Source organism: Lactuca sativa, chromosome 5, assembly GCF_002870075.4.
Source record: "Lactuca sativa cultivar Salinas chromosome 5, Lsat_Salinas_v11, whole genome shotgun sequence".
NCBI lineage: Eukaryota > Viridiplantae > Streptophyta > Magnoliopsida > Asterales > Asteraceae > Lactuca > Lactuca sativa.
In genome coordinates, this window is record NC_056627.2 from 227510614 (window position 1) to 227519824 (window position 9211).

Below are 9211 nucleotides of genomic sequence, written 5' to 3' on the forward strand. Positions count from 1 at the left end.
TAAAGATTCATATTTATCAAAAATAAACCGTTTTTGGCCCCTTAAAACTATGAGTTATATATAATAACCTCACTTTTGATTATTTTGACATTTTCTCATTTTTGGCCCTCTCATGCAATTTTCTTATTTTTAAACAACTTTGAAGTGTTTTAAACCTTTTCTTTGCATAATAAGTTGTAATAAGGGTTATGTGCTACAAAAATATCATATTTTAGCATATTTTCAAGTTTATGAAGTTTATAACACATAATCACACTTATATCATGAAAAACACAAAATCATGCATATACACATAGATCTACACAAAACAACTTGTATTCTCCCGCAAAACATAGTAAAACCGAAAATAGGGGGTATGAACTCACTTTGGTGAGTTGGATTCGGTTTTGGTGAAGAGTTTGGAGGAGATTTCTGTTGGATTAGGTGTCTAAGCCCATAACTATAATTGGTATGTACTTGAATTGATAGCAGCACAGTCCTTTTGGGTTGCCCTCAAACCTAGCAACCAGACAAGGAAATTAAGAATGGAGAGATACTAATTTATTATAAGATTAATAAATTTATATAAATGAATTTATTAATATGTTAAAAGACTAATATATTAATAAGAAATCATTTTGTTTAATTAATTGTTAGCCAGAAATTAATTAGAATTAATTTTGGAGTTAAAAGAATTGATTATAAGGTGCAGGGACTAGTTTACAATTATCTAATAGTTGAGTGGAAGGCTCTAGAACCCCCTTGGATAAGGGTGGATGAAATCTTTAGGGGAAACCCTAATAATTTCGTCCATAGGGGCTTGGATAAGGCCCTTGGGTTTGCTTAGGCCCTAAGCAAAGGATAACTAGGGTTTCCCCTAAACCCTAGATCCCTCAGCTATATAAGGAGCCTCCTGGTTCATGTTTTGGTCACTCTTTTCTTTTGAAGAAACCCTAAGGGCCGAAATTTTGCATACTCCCTCTTCCCTCTCTCCTCTACTTTCCTTCTCGCTAGTTTGGGTGTGATTCCATTAGAGGCATTACACTTGTGGTGCTAAGCTTCCAAGAAGATCAAGATCAAGATCAAGGGAATCATCAATTGTTTACTATAACAATTGAAAGGTATGTAATTACTAAACCCTAGTTTATAAATTTCAATTATAGCCTCTCTCCTTTAGGGTTCTTATTTTGCAATTCAAAGTTGTATGTTCAATAGATAAAACATAGATCAAAAGTAGGTTGCATGTGAACTTAGGAATTGTTTTCTAGTTTATTTGTTTTACCTAAAACCCATCAGTGGTATCAGAGCCTTTGTTTGTTTTAAATTGAATTGTTATAATTGTTGAATTGCAAATTAGGGTTTATAGCTATTAAACCCTCAAGGCCATTTTTTCGATTTTTAGGGTTGTGGATCAAAGGGTTTTTGAAAACCCTAGCCTCCAAAGAACCCTAATCGAAATTAGGGTTAGGGTTTTGAAAACCCTAGCCTCCTCCCTTGGAAATTTCGAAATATGCTATAAAGATTAGGGTTTCTTTGTTTTGGATAATAGTTGCCTTATTGGATAATTGAGAAAAATAAGGAAATTATCCTATCCCCATATTTTCGAAATCTAGAAGGGATATGGATTAGGATTAAATTAATTGTTTAATTTAATTAGATAATCCTTACAAGATTTAATCAATTAATTAAAAGTTAATTAATAGATAAATATTAAATCTAATTAATTGGTTTATTTAAATTTAAAAATTTAATAGTTTAAATTTCGGAAAAAAAAATTTATATAAACCCTTGGAGTTTTAAAATGTTTTTAAAACACACCTTATATATATATATACTATAATTAAAAGTTAAATATTATATATGTATAAGAATATGGTCAGTCAAATCGCTAGTATGCCTCATTCACGAAGCTAGTCTATAAGGGGGGTATAAGGAAACTGCCTATAAAATGGTAGTTGAATGGGTGTCCACTCTCACCCACCGCTTCCTTGATTAGTGGAGGGTCGTTAGCATAACGGATTTGATAGGACAACTACTTCCCATTAAAAGTATAATGCTATTAAAGAAAGTACTAGAACACTATTTTTTCAAAATCCCAACTCTAGTTACTTTAGGAAAAATGTGAAAAGTATTCTAATCCATGAAATTGCACATTATGCTTTATTGGTCGTTAGTGGAGCGTGTGTAGTTAACCGACACACTAAAAGGCACTAATAAAGAGTAGTAATGGGTATCTTATAATTATCATTTTGATGGAGCGTGTGTGGTTTACCGGCACATCAATAGTTAATGATAAAGACAATAAGGTTACCAAGCACATTTGCATGGTTATTCACATCTAGTTTGTGATCCTCGGTATCCCAGTCACAAATAGTAGAGCATAATTCGAGATTAAAACATGCCATTAAATAGTTTTAATGTATCTCAAAAGAATTAGGAATTTCACTTCATTTATTTTTCCTAATGGTGGAATTGGTGAATCGTCATTCACCTACCTTTATGAGATTTGAATTTGGATCTCGGCATCCCATTTCTAAGTTGTAAATCGTCATAGTTGGGTCCTAACCTTGATATGATATCTTTGGGTTATTATATTGAGGTGTCTTGTAATCTAACTAAAACTATCTTTCTTTTCAGATGTCTACTCCTGGAAACACTTCTGATTCATCATCCTCTAGCCACAACTTCTGTCTACTAAACATCTGCTCCAAAGTCGTTATGGATGGCTCCAACTATAACGATTGGATGCGTAACATCAAGATGGCACTTAGATTCGAGGACAAAGAGTATGTCCTTGAAAAGGAGCTCAAAGAACTTGATGAGTCAAAAGCCACTCCCGAAGAGTATGTTGCCTACAAGAAACACTATGATGATGCTACCAAAGTGGCATGCATCATGGTTGCAACCATGTCCCCAGAATTGCAGAGGTATTATGAGGACTGCTGGCCTTTTGAGATGAACAAGGACCTTATGGAAAAGTACCATAAGCGAGCTCGTCAAGAAAAGTTTGAGGTAGTCAAGTCACTCCTGACTTGCAAGATGAAAGAGGGGGAATCGGCTGTATCTCATGTACAAAGAATGCAACGCTACATAGAGCGTTTGGTCAAGCTCAACATTCACTTCGATGAGGAATTGGCCATTGACATGGTCTTGAACTCGTTGCCTGATTGTTATGGTCAGTTTATCTTAACTTACCATTTGAACAACACTGAGCAGACTTTGGCCCAATTGCACAACTTGTTGCAGACAGCTGAGGCAGGGATGAAGGGTAAAAGTATACCCTCCACACCTACAAGTGCCCCTGTCTTGGCCATTGGACAGGGAAAGGGGAAGAAGAGGAAAGGTCCTCCCAAGCAAAACTGGAAGAGCAAGGCTCAAGCTGTGTCATCTAGTAATGGCCCAAAGGCTAAGCCCAATGGTTCCACTCCCCATGTTTCTGATCCAAAAGAGGCCATTTGCTTTTACTGCAATCAAAAGGGGCATTGGAAGAGATCTTGCCCACAATATCTGCAAGATATCAAGGATGGCAAAGTGAAGCCATCCTCGGCAGGTATTTACACTATTTCTGCTAATAACTCATTATCTTCTCGTTCATGGGTCCTTGATATAGGATGTGGTTTTCATATCTGTTCTGATTTGCAGGGGCTAAAGGAAAGTGAGGAGATAGAGCATGGGAGGATAAACTTGATCATGGGGAACAGAAAGTCTTCACCAGTGACCAAGATCGGAGTTTATCAACTATTGCTTAGTAATGATGTTAGATTAGACTTAATAAATTGTTGCTATTCGTCTGAGATGACGAGAAACATTATTTCATTTCATGCATTGTTCAGACAATGTTTTAAATTCTTTTAATGATTTGAATGGTTCAATTTCTGTTTATAAGAATGGTGTTTTTGTGTTTGAAGCTTTACCTTATGATGGTGTGTATGAAACAGTGACTTGTGTTGATAGCTTAGGAAATAGTGTACTTAATATTGACTTGTCTAATAGTGTAGACAAGGCATGCTTGTGGCATTGTCGTCTTGGACACATTAACAAGAAACGCATAGCCCAACTCCAAAAGGATGGAGTGCTGGAATCATTTGACCTAAAATCAGATGATATGTGTGAATCTTGTCTTTTGGGAAAGATGACAAAATCACCATTCACAGGGTCTTGTGAAAGAGGTGAAGGTCTGTTGGATCTCATACACACAGATATGTGTGGGCCCTTCAGATCAACCACAAGGGATGCTAATCGATTCTATGTGACTTTCACTGACGATTATAGCAGATATGGTTACATCTACTTGATCAAACATAAGTCAGAAACCTTTGAAAAGTTCAAAGAGTTTAAGCATGACGTCGAAAATCAATTGGGCAGAAAGATCAAGATACTTAGATCCGATAGAGGCGGGGAGTATCTTAGTACCGAGTTCAACGACTATCTGAAAGAATGTGGGATAGTCTCACAATTGACTCCTCCTAGGACGCCACAGTTAAGTGGTGTAGCTGAGAGGCGTAATCGAACCTTGTTAGACATGGTTCGTTTTATGATGAGTCGTGCCTCGCTTCCTATTCACTTCTGGGGGTATGCCTTAGAGACAGCTGTAACGCCCGGGTTTCAGGGCTAAGCATTTTTGTCAATATAATAGTCTAGGTCAACTCTTGTAACTCTTTTGAAGTAATAAAGATGAAATATTTGAGTATTATGTGAATTATGTGTATTTATGTGCTTATAATTTAATTATAAATGTATAATTAATAAATAATAAAAATAAGCGTCAAAATTAAAGTGTGAGACAAACCCGATATCTCTACATAAAGTTGTAGAATATGTCTCAAGGTTTCCGTACATATAAAGAACGCCGAAATCCGAGTTATAACGAAGAAGTTATGGCCCGTCGAAGTTTTACGGCAAAACCGGCACGGCACCGGGAAGCGTAAATAGTGAATTTACGATAGAGCGAGATTTAGCCTTAGCGATCTAAACGAAAGTTGTAGAATATGTTAAACTAAGAACGTCGATAAAAAGAACGCCCAAATCTGACTTCGTATGAAGAAGTTATGATTTTTCGAAGTTTCGGAATAGCAGTGTACAGCCCGAAACTTGAATTTTAGTTCGAGTGGTTTTTGGCTTACGCGACCTAAATGAGAGTTGAAGATCTCATTAATAGGAACTCAACGGCAAAAAGATGGACGAAAACGGAGTTCGCATGAAGGAGTTACGAATTCTTCGCGGTCATTTAACAGTCTAAAGGCCTCCTACTGTTAAATGTGAGATCGGTCGAGAATTAGCCGACGGAGTCTAAATGAAAGTTGTAGATCTTGATTTTACCTACGCGTGGATATAAAGAACATCGAAAACGGAGCTCGTATGCGAGAGTTATGATTTTTCTAAGTTCGAAGGCTGACACGCGATAGGGGGTGACGTGGCACCACCAGAATTGGACACGTGGCACCACCAGAAGGCCACCACATGGACCAACTCGGCGAGTAGGTCCCCCCTACTCAGCGAGTAGACCAGTCAGCACCCCTATAAATAGAGGTGCCGGGCATTCACTTCTCTTCACACCTCTCCAACATTCTTTCTCTCTTTACACTCTCTCTCTAAGCCTCCTTAAGCCCCCTAAAGCCTAGGTAAACCCCCTAGCACCCGAAGGAAGCCCCGAGGCTCCCGGAGTTCCGAGAAAAGAGCCTTTCGGCTCGGGAACGCTGCTCCAGCGAAGCCCGGTTTTTGAGAAAACCCGCTGTAAGTGAGCTATACCTACCCTAACTTTAGTTTAGCTTATGTTTTAATATAGTAACGTTATTAGGAACTTATAATAAGTACTTGGGCTATTATTATGAGTATTATTAACGCTTAATAATACTTGGACTAATTAATTTGTCGCGGTTATCGTTAAACTAAACCCTAGTGGTACCGATACTAGGTTTCATCGAAGGAATATCGTTTTGAGAGTATCGAAGCGCCGTCCGAGTGCTGAGTCACCACCTTTCAGGTGAGTGCATAGTTACTTTCAGCTCAAACGAATGTTTAAAAATAATAAGGTTTGAAGGAGGATTCGAAATTTGTAGGAAGGATTCGTACAATAATGTAGTGCAATGTTTGATCGGGCATAAAAATTTAAAGTTGGTGTTGGGTGTGAAACATGTTAGTAATTTTGGAAGTGTAAGATGATGGTATACTTTAGATAATCACTAGTGTATATGGGGGTCTCAAACTAAGACTTGTAAGCTTTTCCATTAGGGTGTATAGTTTGTGCTTTGATACAAGGTAAAGATGGTAGGGTAAGAACTACCTAATGAAAATGTTTTGGGTCAAAGAGATATCCTATGTTAAGTTTTAAGCTCTAGGTGGAAACAACCGAAAGCTAAAATCATAGCATAGAAGAGAAGTCTTGCGTATCAGCAGCAATGGGTTAAACCTCTATGTCTCCTTATGAGTCGGATTGGAGTCCTCTCTGATGGTATCCATGTGAATAGTTCTGGAGATTCACCTACTTTGTAATGTGATTCTCCAATTCTTATATGTGTCTGTATCGGAACGTTTTTCCTATTTGTAACTCTAGTATGAAGACGACGAGGAGGTATTGAGGTAAAACTAGTATTGGTTTCAACTTAAATTATTACTAGGGGCTATCTAACTACTGATCTTACGTCTAAAGTCAATAGCTACCAAGGAATACTTATTCTCGGTACTAAGTGGATTGCTCCTAGAGTGGCTAGTGATATAAACTAACTGGTTATCCTAGCACTTGATAAGTATATAATAATATTTCTAAATAAAGATATTGTGATAAGAGTGTACTTAGTTTCTAGGTGTACCTAGATGAAGGCCTATAATATACAATGCCCGTTTGCACACCATTTTTTTTAAAACATTTCAAGTTGAAAATATTTTTTAACATAATTCTACTATAACAGTTTCCAGCCTCACATTAGTTTTCCTTCATTAAGCATAGTTGGCCAGGCTATACTTAATTAGAGTCCAATAATGCATACTCGAATTTGGTATACCAGTTGTATGTTCAGCAATTTAAAAACATGTTCAAAATATTTGCGTATAGTTATGGTTCTCCAAAGGAAAACCAATATTCTCTATAACCTTCGGCTCTAATACCATTTCTGTCACACACCAGCGTGGCAGTACAAAGGGTTTCATAACAAAAGTTAAAAGACAAAACCAACCATAATATTAAAAATTATTACAATTTACAATGACTTTAAACAACTTTTTAAAATAAATTATAATGCAATTGAAATACCACACATGCGAATGCTCGTAAAAGTGATGTGTGTCTGTGTGCCACTTATTCGATGATTCCTGAAAAAGCATGTAAAATGAGCGGTCAAATATTGAAATAGTTTGTGAGTTCACTGATTAAAAATAATATTGGTTTTATGAATCGAAATCAATGTTTTGATAAAAGTTTCCATAAATAAAAATATACTGCAAAAATGAATAAATAAGTTTGCATAAACAATGTTCATTTTCATCATGAGAGGTAAAGTATTTTTCCCAAATGAGATGCAATGCTCATATTCTCATGGGAAATAAAGTACGTTACTAAAACGAGTAAACAAGTTTCTTTGCTATAATGAGAAATGAAATTCGTTGCCATAAGGAGCAAACAAGTTCGGTGCTAAGACAAGTAAATAAGTTTCTAGTAATAAATGTTCATTGTTATAATGAGAAAAAAAAGTTGATTGCTATAATAAGTAACAAGTTTGTATGTATATGAGCTAACAATGAGTTCACAACCAAGCCTATGACTGATTCCTTATCAAGATCTATGCTTATCGTTCCATAGATTAATATGGTATCATGCAATCAAGCAATCGGGCGAGTGAGGAGTTGTCAATTCCTAATAGCGCTATCCATAATGACCATTGGCTTAAAGAGTTAATGTTCGAAGTAAAGTAGAAGAGACTTAAGATGATAAGGCCTCATGTTTCAAATTGCATAAACATATATAGCAAAATATAGCAATCAAGTTTGATACAAATCAATTTAAATACAATGAACAATAAATATTTTTTTTCGGACATGTTTTTCCACCCGAAAACATAAAAACCGAAAATAGGGGAAGGAGTGAATACTCAAAATGCATTGAGATGATGCGAATGATTCCTTGAACTACGTTCCACTTGTACTACTACCGATTCCTACAATAATGGTATACAATAGTGAGTCTCTAATCGAAATGTAACACTAGCATGCAAAGTTTATTGCTATAATAAGTAACAAGTTTTCATGTATATGAGCAAACAATGTGTTCACAACCAAGCTTATGACGGATGTGCTATGTAGATCTATGCTTATCATTCCTTAGATTAATATGGTATCATGCACTCAAGCAATCGGGCGAGTGAGGAGTTGTCAATTCGTAATAACGTTATCTATAATGACCATTGGCTTAAAGAGTTAATGGTTGAAGTAAAGTGGAAGGGATTTAAGATGATAAGGCCTCATGTTTCAAGATACATAAACATACATGGTAAAATATAGCAATCAAGTTTGATATAAATCAATTTAAATACAACGAACAAAAATTAGTTTTTTTTTTTCGGACGTGCTTTTCCACCAAAAAACATAAAAACGAAAAATAGGGTAAGGCATGAATACTCACAATGCATTGAGATGATGAAAATGATTCATTGAACTACTTCCACTTGTACCACTACCGATTCCTACAATAGTGGTATACACTAGTGAGTCTCTAATCGAAATGTAACACTAGCATACTTAACTTCTACATAGAATTATTCCAATAATTTGTCAAAATTTAATATTGTTAGCTTACAAAACTTTTTCTGTGAAATTTAGATTTCTATGAATCAATTCGTATATAAATATTGTAAGTGGAAAATGTCCATTATTGAAACATTAATATTTAACATTTTAAGAGGTGTTCCAATGATTAAATATTCAAAAACTAAATCAATTTAGTTCCAAAATTTCCCAATATTTGTATTTTAATTCTAACTAAAGTCAAAGATCCCAATATAAATTTTCTTGAATTTTTGATTTGTCTAACTATTTTTCACAATTTTAAATTCTTGAATAATCATAAAATCATGAAAAATACTAAATTGTTAATAAAAATTACCAAACTTTGGATTTTGGTTCTAACTGTATTAATGGATTTCAAGATAAGTTTTCATTCATGTTAGATATGTATATCCATTTTTCCAATATTTATTAATCTAGATCGATATAAATTCATTAAAAATAACAATTAGTTAAG